At 45.0% G+C, this 19,997-nt stretch overlaps 1 long non-coding RNA gene across 1 annotated transcript in view; it reads right to left on the reverse strand.

Annotated features, from left to right (window-relative positions):
- LOC134207712 (uncharacterized) overlaps positions 1-19,997 on the reverse strand; it is a 106,981-nt gene that overhangs the window by 21,658 nt on the left and 65,326 nt on the right. The window lies entirely within an intron of this gene.

Raw genomic sequence — 19,997 nt, forward strand, 5'->3', positions numbered from 1 at the left:
AAGCCTCGCATGGTGCGCTTGGTCGGTAGTTACGGTCTCGCTAGGACTGGCAGCAGTGTCGAGGGCTTGATGCTTCTACGGGACCTCAGGAGTAGGAGACATACAAGACAAATGATGCCATTCTATTGCACGATGGGGTGACCACTACATTGATTGAGGACTATTTGGGCTACGAGATGTCAACAGATGGGTACCTCGACCCGTAATGCTTTGTAGACACCTTTACGTGGTGTGCTACGGAGTAAGATTCACCACGGTTACATTGCCAGCTACAGGCAAATTCTGACCCAACGAATACCTTCCTCATCATCCAACTCCGTGGTAATTATGAGGGTGTCGCTAAGTCGGTGGCCTCTCGTTAAGTAAGTACCACATCAACGCTTCCTTCCTCTCCCTAGTTACGGTGAAGATGGGCGTGGCCAGGACTAGTAATCCTCATGCTTTTGTTATTTTTGTTTCAGACTGGAATCAAAGACCACATCCCCTTCTTGATTTCTGATAGCATTCTAGATAAGGATCTCAAAAGTAGAACAGCAGCGATACGACTACTGGTAGACGCTGCCGATAAAAGCGTGGAGCCGCATGGTGAAAGACGGATGGTTGGTGTGTCCATTGAGACTCACCCCTCGAGTCACCAAACAGATGGAGCAATTCATGGCGTTTCGACACCAGGCGCGAAATTTCAAAGGGCAGATCCGGTCTATGTAGGAAATATGATGAAGAAGGACACGTTGCTAGGGTTTGTACGAAAAAACTAAGATGCCTGCTCTGTAAACCGGAGGACGGAAACGACCATACGACGGGTGGCTTCCAATGTCCTGCCAACAAGAATGTTATGGCGGACCGTGATTAATGGAGATCATCCAGTTAAATCTCAATCATTGCGACATCGCACAGCAATTTGTGTGGCAGTCAACAACAGAAGCAATGTGCGACGTGGCAATTATTGCTGAGTCGTATTGGATCCCTTCTCACAACGGCAACTGAGTTGCGGATGCAACGGGGATTGCTGTGAGTGATGGGCAAATTCCTTATCCAAGAGGAGGTAGACAGTTCAAGCGAAGGTTTTTAATCGCCGAAATTAACGAGATCTTAGTGTGTAGCTGTTAAGCACCCCCAAGCTTGACTCTGGAGCAGTATAACCGGATGCTGGATTCACTCACGGGGAAGCTGATTGGCCGAAAACCAGATGATCATTGAAGGCAATTTTAATGCTTGGGCAGTGGATTGGAGAAGCAGACTGACTGAAGCCAGAGATTATAGTTTGCTGGATGCGCTAGCGGACCACCTATGGTTATCGAAGGGCAAAACCCATCTTCCTTCTTGTCGGATTTTTTCTTTATGAAATAATTCCGAATAGCTCCCATTAGCTCTAAAGCCCTATAAGATCAACTATTTTGAAATAACACTCGGTTAAATTATTGGTCTACGTAGTTCGGCAGTGCTGGCAGAACAAACGATTTTTTGCATATGGTTTGAACACTCAATGTTCGAAGCAATATAACTTTTCGTGGACGTTCCAGGAACGTACCCTTTTCAGCAAAGTTTTTCCGCATCCTTTGGGTTATACTTTAACGTAATGTGCCACTTGGTTGACGATGAACTGAAACCTATTGTAGTATGTAGAAATGCAAAATATACGTTCTCCCATACTAATTTCCATACAAACTTCAAACGCGATGCGGAAAGCGAGGAAGCAACCAATCGGTCCCAAATTCTGCACAGTAGTTCAGGACCCAGAATGGCTTCGAAAAACCATTGATTTGAAAAAATGACCATGACGCCCCACTCTAATACCCATAGCGATCACCAGGCGATCCGGTATAGTGTTGGAACACAAACGCCGACGATAGGACGAGAGATAAGGACTAGTGGCGCTACAAACTTTGACGCAGACCAGCTGACGGAAACACTAGCGAGGGCTTGCGATGCGACGATGCCCAGGAAATTAAAGCCAACGAACAGCCGGCGGCCAAATCACTGGTGGAGCGAAACTCTTGCCAATTTGCAGAGGGCAAGGTCTGAAATGGTCAGAGGGAAGCGAATGATAATTTTCCGTGAAGCTAGAGCAGCTTTCATAAGGGAGATTAAATTCAGCAAGTCCAACTGTTTCAAGGGGTTGTGCCGAGAAGCTGACGCTGATCCTTGGGGTAACGCTTATCAGGTCTTCCAGCGACGCCAACGGAAATGTGTCCAAACAAGCTGAAGATCATCGTGGACGCGTTTTTTCCCGCAGCATGTTTTCACAACGTGGCCGCCTACATCGTACAAAAATGAAAATCGAGTAACCGCAGCAGGTATGCAAGTCTCCAATGACGAGCTGTCATCAGTGGCGAAATGTTTAGTAGATGGTTACTTTCCGGTTACGTGGAAGATTCAGAAACTGGTGCTGCTGCCGAAGCTTGGGAAACCGCCGGGGAATCCAGCCGTGTAGGCTCATATGCTTGCTGGATACACTGGGAAAGCTTCTGGAAAGGATTATCCTTAATAGGCTGACGCAGTTCACGGAGGGGGAGACTGGCTTATCGGAAAATCAGTTCGGATTCAAAAAAGGTAGATCGACGGTGGATGCAATCAGGACAGTCATTGAAGTTGCAAAGAGAGGGCGTTCAAGAAGAATAGGAGCGGCAATCGATTCTGCGCTGTACTAACGATTGATGTCAGAAACGCTTCTACAAGTGGCAGATGGGAGGCCATCGCCGCAGTGCTGCACTGTATGCGGGTCCCTGACTACTTGTGTAGAATCCTTGAGAGTTACTTCCAGAACCGGATTCTGGTTTACGAAACTAATTCGTGGCAGAAGTCGATTAGGGTTACGACGGGTGTTCCGCAAGCCTCCACACTAGGCTCAACGCTGTGAAACGTTATGTACAACGGAGCTCTAAGTTCGTGGAGCTTCGAGCTTCGGATTCGTGGACGATTTCGTCCTTACGATAACCGGAGAGTCGCTGGAAAAGAAGAAGAAGACGCAGTTGAAAACTGGATGAATGGAGTCAAGCTGCAGCTTGCTCACCACAAAACAGAAGGGATGCTGATCAGCAACTGCCGAAGGATCCAGCGAATGTAGATTTCAGTCTGGGGAGCTGCGCTTAAGGTCTGAGGGAAGGGTTTTCCGTTAAAAAAGCACGTGGTAGCACTCTGAGAGAGAATGTCGGAATGGCGCTGTCAGTGTCGCCAAAATTATTTCATCACTATGCAGTTAACTATTGCTTTAGAATTTGCCATAAACGGAGAACAAAGGAAATTGGCAACAATGTGGAATAAATTTATTAGTCCTGCAGTGGTTTGGCAAGAGACCATCAGCAGCGCGACCAATCACGCAATGAGGAGATCAAAATGAACAAACTCCGGCTGGTTTTGGAGAATGAAAACACTAGCCGTTTCTAGAACAACATTAGAAAATATCGTGAGAGGATTTCTGTACAAGGTTTCCACACAAGCTTTAAAAAGAATTTGGGTGATAACAGTGGTGCTGGTGTTAATAAGACAAATAAGACAAATAAGACAAATAAGACAAATAAGACAAATAAGACAAATAAGACAAATAAGACAAATAAGACAAATAAGACAAATAAGACAAATAAGACAAATAAGACAAATAAGACGAATAAGACAAATAAGACAAATGAGACAAATAAAAAAAATAAGACAAATAATACAAACAAGATAGATAAGACTAAGAAGAAAAATAAAGTAAGTTCCTAAAGGAATTCCTTCGTAAAATCCTCCTGGAATTCGTTCGGAAGTTCCTCCAGCAAATCTTTCGGAAGTTCCTCCAGGAATTCCTTCGGAAGATTCTCCAAGAATTCCTACGGAAGTTCCTCCAGGAATTCCTTCGCAAGTTCCTCCAGGAACTCCTTCGGAAGTTCCTCCAGGAATTCCTCCAGGAATTCCTTCGGAAGTTCCTCCAGGAATTCCTTCGGAAGTTCCTCCAGGAATTCCTTCGGAAGTTCCTCCAGGAATTCCTTCGGAAGTTCCTCCGGGAATTCCTTCGGAAGTTCCTCCAGGAATTCCTTCGGAAGTTTCTCCAGGAATTCCTTCGGAAGTTTCTCCAGGAATTCCTTCGGAAGTTCCTCCAGGAATTCCTTCGGAAGTTCTTCCAGGAATTCCTTCGGAAGTTCTTCCAGGAATTCCTTCGGAAGTTCTTCCAGGAATTCCTTCGGAAGTTCTTCCAGGAATTCCTTCGGAAGTTCCTCCAGGAATTCCTTCGGAAGTTCCTCCAGGAATTCCTTCGGAAGTTCCTCCAGGAATTCCTTTGGAAGTTCCTCCAGGAATTCCTTCAGAAGTTCCTCCAGGAATTCCTTTGGAAGTTCCTCCGGAAGTTCCTCCGGGAATTCCTCCGGGAATTCCTCCGGGAATTCTTCCGGGAATTCCTTCAAGAGTTCCTCCGTGAGTTCCTCCGGAAATTCTTCCGGGAATTCCTCCGGGAGTTTCTCCGGAATTCCTCCAGAAATTCCTCTGGAAGTTGCTCCGGAAATTCCTTCGAATTCCTCCGGAAGTTCCTACAGAAATTCCTTCGGAAATTCCTCTAAGAATTCCATCGGAAGTTCCTCCAGGAATTCCGTCGGAAGTTCCTCCAGGAATTCGTTCGGAAGTTCCTCCAGGAAATCCTCCGAAAGATTCTCCAGGAATTCCTTCGGAAGTTCCTCCAGAAATTCATTCAGAAATTCCTCCGGAAGTTCCTCCGAATTCCTTCGGAAGTTCCTCCGGAATTCCTCAGTAAGCTCCTTCGGGGATGAACTTCCGAAGGAATTCCTGGAGGAAACTTCCGGAGAAATTCCTGGAGGAAACTTCCGAAGGAATTCCTGAAGGATCTTCCTAAAGAATTCCTGGAGGAACTTCCGAAAGAATTCCTGGAGGAACTTATGAAGGAATTCCTGGAGAAACTTCTGATGGAATTCCTGGAGGAACTTCCGATGGATTTCTAAGAGGAACTTCCGAGGAATTCCTGGAGGGACTTCCGAGGAATTCCTGGAGGAACTTCCGAATGAATTCGCGAAGGAACTCATGAAGGAACTCCTGTAGAAGCTTCTGGAGGAATTGCTGAAGAAACTTCCGAAGGAATTCCTGGAGAAACTTCCGGAAGGATTCCTGGAGAAATTTCCGAAGGAAATCCTGGAGGAACTTCCAAAAGGATTCTTGGAGGAACTTCCAAAAGGATTCCTGGAGGAACTTCCGAAGGAATTTCTGGAGGAATTTCCGAAGGAATTTCTGGAGGAACTTCCGAAGGAATTCCTGGAGAAACTTCCGGAGGAATTCCTGGAGAAACTTCCGAAGGAATTCCTGGAGGAACTTTCGAAGGAATTCCTGGAGGAACTTCCGAAGGAATTCCTGGAGGAACTTCCGAAGGAATTCCTGGAGGAACTTCCGAAGGAATTCCTGGAGGAACTTCCAAAGGAATTCCTGGAGGAACTTCCGAAGGAATTCCTGGAGGAACTTCCAAAGGGATTCCTGGAGGAACTTCCGAAGGGATTCCTGGAGGAACTTCCGAAGGGATTCCTGGAGAAACTTCAGAAGGAACTCCTGGAGGAACTTCCAAAGGAATTCCTGGAGGAACTTCCGAAAGAATTTCTGGAGAAACTTCCGAATGAATTCCTGGAGGAACTTTCGAAGGAATTCCTGGAGGAACTTCCGAAGGAATTCCTGGAGGAACTTCCGAAGGAATTCCTGGAAGAACTTCCGAATGAATTCCTGGAGGAACTTCCGAAGGAATTCCTGGAAGAACTTTCGTAAGGAATTCCTGGAGGAACTTCCATAGGAATTCCAAGAGGAACTTTCTAAGGAATTCCTGCAGGAACTTCCGAAGGAATTTGTCTTATTTGTCTTATTTGGTTTATTTGTCTTATTTGTCTTATTTGTTTGATTTGTCTTATTTGTCTTATTTATTTTCAATTGTTTATCTCATCTCATTCCTATATTTGATTTCAATTTATATATTTGGTATCCTCTTGTTCACAAATAGGAATACGCTTTTTTCTAGTGTCACGCTAGATACAAAGTTGACGGACTTTCTATCGCTCTCATCGCTCCTTTCCTGCCGTGCGCCACAAGAAAATATGCTGTTGGCTGCTCTCTCGAAATGGTAACTTTTGTATGAAATTTAAAAACTTGGTTGAAGTAAAAAGAGCTTCCTGCAAAATTTATTGCGGTCACATATACTTTTTATTACATCAAAATGATCGTTGGAAAAATTCAAAACTTTTGTCAGTTGGGTTTTGCGAAATTCGGTTCCTTTGTGCTTCAAATCATCGGAGAGAGGTACTGAGAAGCGAAAATTTCAGTTCTACAATAGTTCAGTATTTAGAGCTTAATTCAAATTTGGGAAATAGTAGGTCCATGAAATTTTGTAGGAACATTCCTTGATAAATTTCAAAGAGATTGTCAGTTGGGATAAGCGAAATTCGTTTCCAATTCCGAGTTATAGACATTTTAGTACGAAAATAGCGCTCTACCGCGAGAGAGCTTCCCTCAGACCTTAAGACGAAACGTAACTGCAGGAAGCCGAACAGCGTGTTTCGTCTAATGGCCATCCAAATTGCGAATGCGCACCGAACCATTTCGTCGGAGGGTATTTTGTATGTAGCTCCAAACAAGTGAAGTGGCTTTATAATTATTTCCAACTGAACCATCATTAATTGAAAATTTAGGATATTTTAGGCTTGGATGCGAAATATGTCCTCAATCTATTAGCTAGAAATTGAGATTTTGGCCCTCAAACACGACCATTTTGTATGAAAATCAGCGAATGCATTATAATTTTTTCCGAGGGTGTAGTGAAATGGTGCTGGACGGTGAAAAATTTGAAGTGGTAGAAGAATTTGTGTATCTTGGTACATTAGTGACGTGCGATAATGATGCTATTACGGACTTTGTAACTAGCATAAGTCTGAAAACAAAGACAAAATTCGCGCTGTAAATGCTCTGATTCTTCCGGTGGCTTTATATGGTCATGAAACATAGACGTTAAAGGAGGCTGATCGGAGAGCTTTTGGAGTGTTTGAGTGTCGCATGAAACATGAGTTGTACCAGGTGTATAAAGGGCTGGATATTGTTAAGCTTATACAACGCAGACTACGGTGGGCTGGACACGTTGTTCGTATGCCGGAAGAACGTCAAGCGAAGATAATATTTAGTAGAGAACCCAGAAGAAGCAGCAGGCCGCTTACACGATGACTTTTTGCAGTTGAAGAGGACTTGAGGGCGCACTACGTTCAGGGCGATTGGGAGCGATTGGCCCAGGTTCGAGTCCAGTGGAGAAGAATTCTCCATTTGGCGTAAGTTCATCGAGGAAGAGCTGTAGCCAACAAGTATAGTGAAAATGAATTAATTTAGGCCTTGTTTCATTGACTGCCCGTCTCGTGCTTAATTAAGACAAAAACTCATGTGACACGGAATTTTAGCGCAAAATTAAAATCATGCGGTAAAATTTATACAAGAAAGGAGAAAACACATCAGAATGCTGAACCATTTCTGTTTTGAATGAATTAACTTTCAAACAATCGACCACTGTGGTTCAGCCACCTTCAGTATGATTCATCATCCCGCTCGTAATGGGCGCCCACTACCCAAAGAAACGGAACATTCATTTATGGGATATGGGAGAAAGTGTGCGCACGATCGAAACTTGATTCGATACGCGAAATACGCAACAATCCGCTCAGCTTGCGCAAAACGGTTTCTTCCTGTTACACGCTGCCCGTTTCGCCGCCGTTAAGCCTTCAAGAGGCAACTTATCACGGAGCTTTTAACGTCATAAAAAGTGACCTTACTTGTGTGAGATATCACCGCAAAAGCCCTGGAGCAGTGCGCGACTTCCAAACATCGTCCATTAACAGCGCCGCACTGTGTAATCACTCGCATGTCCCCGGCGAAGAGGTCGTCACTAGTGCCAGATTACGTATAGCAACGTTACGAATGTCCGGGTTTTGCTTCGGAACAAAACGGCCTGCGGGTTCAGGAAAAAATCAATATCATAAACACTGACCGTCGTCGTCATCATCAGGCGCAACTCATGGCCCCTCGCGCTCTCTGCGGGTCTCAATTTCTATGATAATGACCATCATTAGCATAGTACAAGTTTATTTAAGACGAATGATTTATGCCACCGGTGTGGTGCCATTCGGCTGCAAAAACACTGAACCCGGCAAAACTGCATACCGATCTCTCCCATGGATGGATCCGTATCGTGGCAGCAGTCGTCGACGGGGTCCCCGCAATCGACAAGACTTAGTTGCAACTAGGATGTCCGAATCAGCCCCCGCGGGATGAAACCAACTAACCAAGCAAGCAAGTAGTTATGATAAACTGATTACCCTCTCTCGGTCTCACTCACTGTGCGAGCGACCGAGCGACCGACGGCATGTTCACCCGCCTTTTTTTTCTTCCTCGATTCGATATGGGCGAGGATAAGTGTGCGCAGGTCGCCTTCTGTTGAAGCTACTCACTTACCGGTCCCGGGATGTTGGGGAGTGTTCGGCGCGTCTCAACCGCTGACCAAACGCGGGAGAAGAGTGTTGTAGGTGTTTACAATGGCAAATTAATGGTTTTTGTGACTGTAATGGATTAGATGGCCGGTGGCTAATCGAGATTGCGATACTTATCGGACCGATGTAGCAGGGCAAGGCTTGGTGGTGCCTTAAGTGTGTGTGTGTGTGTGTTTGTTATTGGGAGGACACTTTGGCGGCAGATTCACGTGGGAGTTGAGTCGATTCAAGACCGGCGGCAGCGGCGGCGATCGTAGGCGTGATGAGTTGCTCAGCGAAACGTGACTAGAAGTTAATGACAATTCACTGCGGAAGAGCTTACCGCGTGTTACCGTTACCGCTCTGCAATTATGAAACTCAATTTGATGATGAAGGCACTGAATGAATCAGATCCAACACTTGAATCAAATTGACTATCTTTTGACACTAACAATATGCTACCAAAGGCCCGGATGCTTTTTAAAATAAATTTTGAAAAATATTCGAGAAAAGATCTGCTAAGGAAAAAAAAATAATTTTCAGACAAGACAACTATTAGCCTTAAAAAAATGCTAAACTTTTGATTGATATTCCAAAATATGAATACAAAATATTGATAACACCTAGAAAATTTCCATACCAATGCATTAAAAGCTGCCTAGGAAGCGACTTTCAAACAGCTCCGAAAGAAGCTACTCAGACTTTCAGTTTCTTGGAAAGAAGTTTTCCAAGTTCCTGGAAAAAGGTTTTCCAGCCTCCTGGAAAGAGGCTTTCGAATATCCCATCCAGCTTAAAGAAGCTTTTCAGCGTCCTGGAAAGAAGCTTTTCAACGCCCTGGAAAGGAGCTTTTCAGCGTCCTGGAAAGGAGCTTTTCAGCGTCCTGGAAAGGAGCTTTTCAGCTTCCTGGAAATAAGCTTTTCACCTTCCTGGAAAGAAGCTTTTCAGCTTCCTGGAAAAAAGCTTTCCAGCTTCCTGGAAAAAAGCTTTCCAGCTTTCTGGAAAGAAGCTTTCCAGCTTTCTGGAAAGAAGCTTTCCAGCTTTCTGGAAAGAAGTTTTCCAGCTTTCTGGAGAGAAGCTTTCCAGCTTTCTGGAAAGAAGCTTCCCTGCTTCCTGGAAAGAAGCTTTCCAGCTTCCTGGAAAGTAGCTTTCCAGCTTCCTGGAAAGAAGCTTTCAAGCTTCCTTGAAATAAGCTTTCAAGCTTCCTTGAAAGAAGCTTTCAAGCTTCATTGAAAGAAGCTTTCAAGCTTCATTGAAAGAAGCTTTCAAGCTTCCTTGAAAGAAGTTTTCAAGCTTCCTTGAAAGAAGCTTTCAAGCTTCCTGGAACGAAGCTTTCCAGCTTCCTTGAAAGAAGCTTTCCAGCTTCCTGGAAACAAGCTTTTCAGCTTCCTGGAAACAAGCTTTTCAGCTTCCTGGAAACAAGCTTTCCAGCTTCCTGGAAACAAGCTTTCCAGCTTCCTGGAAACAAGCTTTTCAGCTTTCTGGAAAGAAGCTTTCCAGCTTCCTGGAAAGAAGCTTGCGAGTTTCTTGGAAAGGAGCTTTCCAGCCTCCCGGAAAGAAGCTTTCCAGCCTCTGGAAAGAAGCTTTCCAGCCTCTGGAAAGAAGCTTTCCAGCCTCTGGAAAGAAGCTTTCCAGCCTCTGGAAAGAAGCTTTCCAGCCTCTGGAAAGAAGCTTTCCAGCCTCTGGAAAGAAGCTTTCCAGCCTCTGGAAAGAAGCTTTCCAGCCTCCTGGAAAGAAGCTTTCCAGCTTCCTGGGAAGAAGCTTTCCAGCTTCCTGGGAAGAAGCTTTCCAGCTTCCTGGGAAGAAGCTTTCCAGCTTCCTGGGAAGAAGCTTTCCAGCTTCCTGGAAAGAAGCTTTCCAGCTTCCTGGAAAGAAGCTTTCCAGCTTCCTGGAAAGAAGCTTTCCAGCTTCCTGGAAAGAAGCTTTCCAGCTTCCTGGAAAGAAGCTTTCCAGCTTCCTGGAAAGAAGCGTTCCAGCTTCCTGGAAAGAAGCTTTCCAGCTTCCTGGAAAGAAGTTTTCCAGCTTCCTGGAAAAAAGCTTCCAGCTTCCTAGAAAGAAGCTTCCAGCTTCCTGGAAAGATGTTTCCAGCTTCCTGGAAAGATGCTTCCAGCTTCCTGGAAAGAAGCTTCAAGCTTTCTGAAAAGAAGCTTCCAGTTTCCTGAAAAGAAGCTTCCCTGCTTCCTGGAAATAAGCTTCCAGTTTCCTGAAAAGAAGCTTCCCTGCTTCCTGGAAATAAGCTTCTCAGCTTTCTGGAAAAAAGCTTTCCAGCTTCCTGGAAAGAAGCTTTCCAGCTTCCTGGAAAGAAGCCCAGCTTCCTGGAAAGAAGCTTCCAGCTTCCAGGAAAGATGCTTTCCAGCTTCCTGGAAAGAAGCTTTCCAGCTTTCTGGAGAGAAGCTTTCCAGCTTCCTGGAAAGAATCTTTCCAGCTTTCTGGAAAGAAGCTTTCCAGTTTCCTGAAAAGAAGCTTTCCAGCTTCCTGGAAAGAGGCTTTCCAGCTTCCTGGAAAGAGGCTTTCCAGCTTCCTGGAAAGAAGCTTTCCAGCTTCCTGGAAAGAGGCTTTCCAGCTTCCTGGAAAGAGGCTTTCCAGCTTCCTGGAAAGAAGCTTTCCAGCTTCCTGGAAAGAATCTTTCCAGCTTCCTGGAAAGAAGCTTTCCAGCTTCCTGGAAAGAAGCTTCCAGCTTCCTGGAAAGAAGCTTCCAGCCTCCTGGAAAAAGCTTCCAGCTTCCTGAAAGAAGCTTCCAGCCTCCTGGAAAGAAGCTTTCCAGCCTCCTGGAAAGAAGCTTAGCATCCTGGAAAGAAGCTTCCAGCTTCCTGGAAAGAAGCTTTCCAGCCTGGGAAAGAAGCTTTCCAGCTTCTTGGAAAGAAGCCTTCCAGCTTCCTGGAAAGAAGCTTTCCAGCTTCCTGGAAAGAAGCTTTCTAGCTTCCTGGGAAGAAGTTTTCTAGCTTCCTGGGAAAAAGCCTTCCAGCTTCTTGGAAAGAAGCTTCCAGCTTCCTGGAGAAGCTTCCAGCGTCCTGGAAAGCTTTCCAGCTTCCTGGAAAGAAGCTTTCCAGCTTCCTGGAAAGAAGCTTTCCAGCTTCCTGGAAAGAAGCTTTCCAGCTTCCTGGAAAGAAGCTTTCCAGCTTCCTGGAAAGAAGCTTTCCAGCTTCCTGGAAAGAAGCTTTCCAGCTTCCTGGAAAGAAGCTTTCCAGCTTCCTAGAAAGAAGCTTTCCAGCTTCCTGGAAAGAAGCTTTCCAGCTACCTGGAAAGGAGCTTTCCAGCTACCTGGGAAGGAGCTTTCCAGCTATCTGGGAAGGAGCTTTCCAGTTACCTGGAAAGGAGCTTTCCAGCTTCCTGGAAAGGAGCTTTCCAGCTTCCTGAAAAGGAGCTTTCCAGCTTCCTGGAAAGGAGCTTTCCAGCTTCCTGGAAAGGAGCTTTCCAGCTTCCTGGAAAGGAGCTTTCCAGCTTCCTGGAAAGGAGCTTTCCAGCTTTCTGGAAAGGAGCTTTCCAGCTTCCTGGAAAGAAGCTTTCCAGCTTCCTGGAAAGGAGCTTTCCAGCTTCCTGGAAAGGAGCTTTCCAGCTTCCTGGAAAGGAGCTTTCCAGCTTCCTGGAAAGGAGCTTTCCAGCTTCCTGGAAAGGAGCTTTCCAGCTTCCTGGAAAGGAGCTTTCCAGCTTCCTGGAAAGGAGCTTTCCAGCTTCCTGAAAAGGAGCTTTCCAGCTTCCTGGAAAGGAGCTTTCCAGCTTCCTGGAAAGGAGCTTTCCAGCATCCTGGAAAGGAGCTTTCCAGCTTCCTGGAAAGGAGCTTTACAGCTTCTTGTTAAGGAGCTTTCCAGCTTCCTAGAAAGGAGCTTTCCAGCTTCCTGGAAAGGAGCTTTCCAGCTTCCTGGAAAGGAGCTTTCCAGCTTCCTGGAAAGGAGCTTTCCAGCTTCCTGGAAAGGAGCTTTCCAGCTTCTTGGAAAGGAGCTTTCCAACTTCCTCGAAAGGAGCTTTCCAGCTTCTTGGAAAAGAGCATTCCAGCTTCCTGGAAAGGAGCTTTCCAGATTCCTGGAAACGAGGTTACCAGCTTTCTGGGAAGCAGCTCTCCAGCTTCGTGCGAAGGAGCTTTCCAGCTTGCAGGAAAGGAGCTTTCCAGCTTCCTAGAAAGCAGCTCTCCAGCTTCGTGCGAAGAAGCTTTCCAGCTTCATGGAAAGGAGCTTTCCAGCTTCATGGAAAGGAGCTTTCCAGCTTCCTAGAAAGGAGCTTTCCAGCCTCTTGGAAAGGAGCTTTCCAGCCTCCTTGAAGGAGCTTTCCAGCCTCCTGGAAAGGAGCTTTCCAGATTTCTGAAAAGGAGCTTTCCAGCTTTATGGAAAGGAGCTTCCCAGCTTTCTGGAAAGGAGATTTCCAGCTTCCTGGAAAGGAGCTTTCCAGCTTCCTGGAAAGGAGCTTTCCAGCTTCCTGGAAAGGAGCTTTCGAGCTTCCTGGAAAGGAGCTTTCCAGCTTTCTGGAAAGGAGATATCCAGCTTCCTGGAAAGGAGCTTTGCAGCTTCCTGGAAAGGAGCTTTCCAGCTTCCTGGAAAGGAGCTTTCCAGCTTCCTGGAAAGGAGCTTTCCAGCTTCCTGGAAAGGAGCTTTCCAGCTTCCTGGAAAGGAGCTTTCCAGCTTCCTGGAAAGGAGCTTTCCAGCTTCCTGAAAAGGAGATTTTCTGGAAAAAAGCTTTCCGACTTCCAGGAAAGAAGCTTTCCAGCTTCTTGGAAAGGAGCTTTCCAGCTTCCTGGAAAGGAGCTTTACAGTTTTCTGGAAAGGAGCTTTACAGCTTCCTGGTTAGGATCTTTCTAGCTTTCTGGTAAGGAGCTTTCCAGCTTCCTGGAAAAAAATTTCTAGTCTCCTGGAAATGGGAAAGAGCTTTCCAGCTTCATGGGAAGGAGCTTCCCAGCTCCATAGGAAGATGCTTTACAGCTTCCTTGGAAGGAGCTTTCCAGCTTTCCAGCTTCCAGGAAGGAGCTTTCCAGCTTGTTGGAAAGGAGAATCACAGCTTCCTGGTAAAGATATTCCTAGCTTCCTGGAAAGGAGCTTTCCAGCTTCCTGAAAAGCAGCTTTCCAACTTCCTGGAAAGCACAATTTCAGCTTTCTGGAAAGGAGCTTTCCAGCTTCCTAAGAAGCAGCTCTCCAAGTTCCTGGAAAGCAGAGTGTCAACTTTCTGGAAAGTTGCTTCCAGCTTTCTGAAAAGAAGCTTTCCAGCTTCCTGGATAGGAGCTTTCCAACCTCCTGGAAAGGAGCTTTGCAGCTTCCTGGAAAGGAGCTTTCCAGCCTCCTGAAAAGGAGCTTTCCAGCTTCCTGGAAAGGAGCTTTCCAGCTTTCAGGAAAGGAGCCTTCCAGCTTTCTGGAAAGAAGCTTTCCAGCTTCCTGAAAAAAGAGCTGTCTAGCTTTCTGGAAAGGAGCTTTCCAGCTTTTTGGAAAGGAGCATTTCAACTTCATGGAAAGGAGCTTTCCAGCTTCCCGGAAACGAGCTTTCCAGCTTGCGCTTTGAAATGCGCTTTCCAGCTTCATAGGAAGAAGCTTTTCAGCTTCATGGGAAGAAGCTTTCCAGCTTCATAGGAAGATGCTTTTCAGCTTCCTGGATAGAAGCTTTCCAGCTTCCTGAAAAGAAGCTTCCCAGCTTCCTGGAAAGGAGCATTGCAGCTTTCAAGCTTCCAGGAAGGAGCTTTCCAGCTTGTTTGAAAGGAGAATCACAGCTTTTTGGTAAACATATTCCTAGCTTTCTGGAAAGGAGCTTTACAGCTTTCTGAAAAGCAGCTTTTCAACTTCCTGGAAAGCAGAGTTCCAGCTTTCTGGAAAGGAGCTTTCCAGCTTACTGAAAAGCAGCTTTCCAACTTCCTGGAAAGCAGAGTTCCAGCTTTCTCGAAAGGAGCTTTCCAGCTTTCTGGAAAGAACCTTTCCACCTTCCTGGAAAGAACCTTTCCACCTTCCTGGAAAGGAGCCTTCCAGCTTGCTCGAAAGGAGCCTTTTAGCTTTTTGGAAAGGAGCTGTCCAGATTGGAGGACAGCAGCTTTCAAGGTTCGTGGTAAGGAGCTTTCCAACTTCCTGGGAAGGAGCTTTTCAGCTTCCAGGAAAGGAGCTTTCCACCTACTTCGAAAGGGGCTTTCCATTTACCTCGAAAGGAGCTTTCTAGCTTCCTGAAAATGAGGTTTCCAACTTCCTGGAGAGGAGCTTTCTAGCTTCCTGCCCGGGAGCTTTCAGCTTCCAGGAAAATAGCTTTACAGCTTCCTGGAATGGAGCTTTACAGCTTCCTGGAAAGGAGCTTTTCAGCTTCCTGAAAAGGAGCTTTACAGCTTCCTGGAAAGGAGCTCACCAGCTTCCTGGAAACGAGCTTTCCAGCTTCCTGGAAAGAGCCTTCAAGCTCCTGGAATGGAGCATTCCAACTCCCTGGAAAGTAGCTTACAATCCTCCTGGAAAGGAGCTTTCCAGCTTCCAGGAAAGGAGTTTTTCAGCTTCCTAGAAAAAAACTTTCTACTTAGAAAGAAGCTTTCTAGTATCATGGAAAGAAGCTTTCCAGCTTCCGGATAAGAAGCTTTCCAGATGCCTGTAAAGGAGCTGTACAGCATCATGGAAAAAAGCTTCCCAGCTTCCTGGAAAGAAGCTTTCGAGCTTCCTGGAAGAGCTTTCCAGCTTCTTGGAAAGGAGCTTACCAGCTTCCTTAAAAAAAAGAATTTTCATCTTGGAAAGGAGCTTTACAGCTTCCTGGAAAGGAGCTTTCCAGCTTTTTGGAAAGGAGCTTTCCAGCTTCAAGGAAAGGAGCTTTCCAGCTGCCTGGAAGGAAACCTCCCAGCTGCCTGGAAAGAAGCTTTCCAGCTTCCTGAAAAGAAGCTTTCCAGCTCCCTGGAAAGGAGCTTTCCAGCTTCCTGGAAAAAAGCTTTACAACTTCCTGGAAAGAAGATTTCCAACTTCCTGGAAAAAAGCTTTCCAGCTTCGTGGAAAAAAGCTTTCCAGCTTCCTGGAAAGAAGTTCCAGCTTCCTGGAAAAAAGTTTTGCAGCCTCCTGGAAAGGAACAGCCTCCTGGAAAAAAGTTTTGCAGCCTCCTGGAAAGGAACATTACAGCCTCCTGAAAAGAATCTTCCCTGCCACCTGGAGGAGTTTTCTAGCTTTTGGGAGCATGTTATAATACCTTGGAAAGAAGCTTCAATGCTTCTAGGAAAGCTTCTTCAGAGACTTCCACCGCTTTGGGAAGTAGCTTTTAGCTTTTTATTTTGGAAGAAGGTTTTTAGCTTTTTGGGAAGAAGCTTTTTAGGTTCAGAGCTTTTCAATGTCTAGAAAGAAGCTTCCTTTATTCCAGAAATGCATCTTGTAAAAAAATATCCCAATCTCCAGAAAAACTTTGTTTTTATATCTTTATTAGAAAGACTTGTAGCCCTCGGTAGGCTCATCTCTGAAAAAGAGTTTTCAATTAAACTTGATCAAATTTCTATAAAAATGCTTTTTACTTTCTAAAATGGTACATTCAAGAAAAGATTGGCAGCTTTTGAAAACTAATTGAATCGGGGAGTCTAATCATTTTTATTTAGATAAAAATTTTAATCGAATAATTTCAGCTTGGTGGTTTTTTCTAAAGCTTTTCGAAGATGTTTCCAGCCATCTTTGCACTAGAATGATTTCAAAATCAAATTTACCTCCAACAATCGAACTACCAACGACGTAATCGATGCAATACGCAATGATTCTATTTTTGGACCGGCACCCACCATCCAAACCCCGGCAGAATGCAATCATTCGCATCGCAGGCCAAGCCTGCGGCATCTAATCGCCCCGTGAGATCACTCAATTATCTCATCCAGCTGCGCCGCCGCCGATGCACTTTACGTGAATCGAAATGCGATTAGTAATCGACAGCATCGAGACAGTGCGCTATTCGCAATTTTAGCAACGATACCGAAGAGACAATAGCACCGCTGCTAGACAGCTTGGCAGCCCCGATCTCGGCCCCATTCACTCGGTGATCGATCGCACACCACTCGAGATGGGAGCACGTCCCTCGCTGTCTAGTGTTGTAATTATGGTTGTAATTTGCGCAAATTATGAAATGTTCTGTGCAGGTTTTTTTTTCTCATTGTGACAACATCGACCGCGTTAGGTTGCTCTCGAGCTGAGGCTGGATGGACCACGTAGGGAATGGGTGAAGGGACATTCAAGAATCTAATCGAACGGTGTTAATTTTACGATCACTTTACATCTCTATATCGCTCGAGGGGGAACCACGGCAGCAGCAGCAGCAGCAACTACAACTGTTTAAACCTGGTGATTGGCTGCCGCAAAGGTCAACCACTACTAATCGAGGCAGAAAAACACTTTGCTGGGCGATTACATGCCGTTGATTGAAAACGGTTGAAGCGAGATAAATTTATGTAAATCGATTGCAAGAATGTTTACCCTTGCGATCGGATCGATCAGATGTGTTAGAAGAACAACATTGTGAACCCAGGTCAGGGTTCTTCGCCGGATTAGCACTCGTGCAGCATTACATAACCGGATTGGCTTCCTTTTGAACCGTAACTGGAGCAGTTGTGGCTCAAAACGCCGTCGTCGTCGTCGTCGACAGGGCACAATTGCGCTTATTTGACCGACCGGACCGAGATTCAAGTTTCAGATTAGAACCGAATTAGAAACCTAATGGAGTGAAACTCAAGAGTCGAAAGCCGTTGCGAGGGGCCACCGCAGCAAACCTAATCCCATCGTGCTGAGCTGACTCAATAGTTCACAACTTAATCGGGGCGATCACGATCAATCCGAGAAACACGCCGGGGCTGAACGAACCGGTAGTACCTACTGCGGTGGTGGGCCTGGTTTTCAGGTGATTATTTGTAATACTTTTTTTTCGAACGGTTCAAAGTTGGAAGCTCTGTCCGATCGTGTGCTTTCAGCTGCCAGTTGCCTGGATGTTGCCGATGTATGACATTTCAAATTACCGGTGGGGCACAGGCACGGACGGATAGGAAAGGCGGAAGGCAAAAAAATCGAATCTCCGATCCCCCGCCGTATCGTAGGCTAATCATCTCGGTCAGTTGGCTGCTGCTGCTGTTGCTGGCGCGGTGGTAGGTAGCCGCTGATTTCGGTTGGAAACAACAGCCGGGGCTGGGTCGAGCGAGCAAGTAGACTTGGTAGCTTGGTACAACGTCCAAACGTTAATTACACACAGCAGAGAGGCAACAGCAGCAGCAGCTCGGGCCCAGTTGTTGAGAGCAATCTGGAAAATTGGACACCCCCTGCTGCTGTCAGCGGAAATTAGCCCCCAGGTTGAGGAGCGCTATCGGAATTCGATTTGGCACGAGCTACACGAGGGCGATTTGGTGTGTGGTGCGCCGAGTAGAAAGGCGATTTTGCAATCAATCGCTGGCAAACATTCGCCAGTGGGAGACTTACATTCTGAGAGTTTGTTTAGGTTTCAAATAGTTTTCAATTAGCTTCAACCAGGTTGTTGCTATGATGATTGTTTTGGGATAATAATCGTTTTATATTTCTGCATCACATAGTCAAAGATGTTTAGGGATATTATAATTACAATCCATTTCGTAGTGTGCCATATTTCAATATGGAATTTATAAAAGAATACAAAAACTTCACACATAAATGTCTTGCTATCTTGAAGCGATCGATCATGACGCTGATCACGGCTGAATATGGTTTCATGGATATCATAACCGAAATCGACGTTATATAACTGGACAAGAAAAAACTGATACCACTTTATTGAGGCTTTAAATTTCCTCAATTTAACCCTCCTCGCATTACTCATAAGAGGATTAATCTGTCCCGACTACCTTGCTTATAATTGCGACTGTTCATATCGAATTGCATTTTTTTCCACACACTTGCCGTTACGCAAATTTTGATAAGCTGACAAAGGATGTAATTCGATTCCATCGGACGAATGCTCAACAAAATTCACAAATTGACTTTAATTTCCGCAAATCAAGCACGGACAGTCGGCTGAAATCAGCCTCACGTGATTGCGCACTGGCCGTCAACTTTGGATTTATTTTGACAGCTCAATATGCGGGTTCCCTGTTCTGCTGGAAGGCGGCGGCGGCGATGGCAGCAAACTTACTGACGTACCACTAGTGGCGCCCAAATGTAAGCACGCACACACAAAAGAGTCAATCTAACGATAGAATATTCAATTTCACCCTTCTGGAGCCGGGGACATACAAGAATGTGAGGTCGCATCACGCACCACCATCCAACAGCGACCATTCATTGCTTTGGCATTGTGACCAGCACTTTTTTTGTATCGATTCTGTCGGTCGGACAACGAGGTCCGTTGTCTGACTGGAGCAGCCGAACGAGGTCGTATCAAGTTTCAAGAACGTGGATTTTTTCATGGTTTGCACAGAAATTTGAGACGAAAACAAATTTGGAAGCAAACGGATGATATGTGAGTTTTGTTAATAGTTTGCATTTTCTGTTTGTATTTTTGCATTCGAAAACTTTAAAAATAGAACATTCTGTCCCACTATGCTCCAATCTTTTTTTTTTTACAAAATTATGAATCGGAGAAGTCAAGGTCATTCAGATTGCAAACAGGTTGAAGTAGAATAATTGGCAAAAGCAAAATCACAATAATCAAGCTAACAAGAAATACGCCGGTAGGTGATTACCGTGAATGCTACAAAAGCGATTGATTTCGTAACCTTTGGAATCCAGAACCGAATAGGTTTGCAAACAGAGAACCATTGCGGTGAACGATGGAATGCAAAAAAAAAACTAATAATTATTTGCTCCGTTCAGAATCGACTTCGAACTCGCAATCATAGCCATCAGGCAATTGTAACTGTAGCAAACTTTAAGACTCCTACTGAGATCAGCAGATGTAGAATCAAAGCAAGTGGAATTGAAAGGAGGATTGTTGTACGCTTGTACTCACACAGTTTGTATTCCATAACAAAAATTTGTATATTCAAATTGTTTGATTAAGTTTATTTCAATACGCAGTTACAGATACTGATAATTATCGAATACTATAGATGTCTACACGGTTAGAAAAAAGTACCTAATTTTAGGTACTTTTTTTCTCTTGCATCTCCTTCCCTCTTCCCTTTGTTATCATAAAATGAAGAGCAAAACCACTCAACAAGGGCATTAAAGTGTGGGAACCCAACGTTGAGTAATCTCATGTTTACAAAAGTTGAGTGAAATTTACATAACTTTTGGATAGTTTCTATTTAAAATTAAGTATATTTTGCTTAATATTAAGTGAATTTTATTTAATTTCAAGAAAAATTTAGGGTTTAATACAAGACACGACAGCAAGACGTAAACTACGTTAAACCAAATATAGTACACTGAACCAACTATTCCGCTCTATATAGAAGGGAAGGAACCATCCCACGACAATACTACCCAACTTTAGCAGCATTTCCCATATGAAGGAGTAGGGACTCCACAGTCTAGCGGCTGGTTCAATAATAGATAATACCCTAAAAGTAGGCAATTACTAAGGATTGGAACGCGCTGTATAGGGAATGCACGATGCATGAAAGAACTAAAATTTTCAATAGTTTAGCGTTGATAATCAATGGTTTCAATACTACTGGCA

This window comes from Armigeres subalbatus, chromosome 1 (assembly GCF_024139115.2).
Source record: "Armigeres subalbatus isolate Guangzhou_Male chromosome 1, GZ_Asu_2, whole genome shotgun sequence".
In the NCBI taxonomy this organism is placed as follows: Eukaryota; Metazoa; Arthropoda; class Insecta; order Diptera; family Culicidae; genus Armigeres; species Armigeres subalbatus.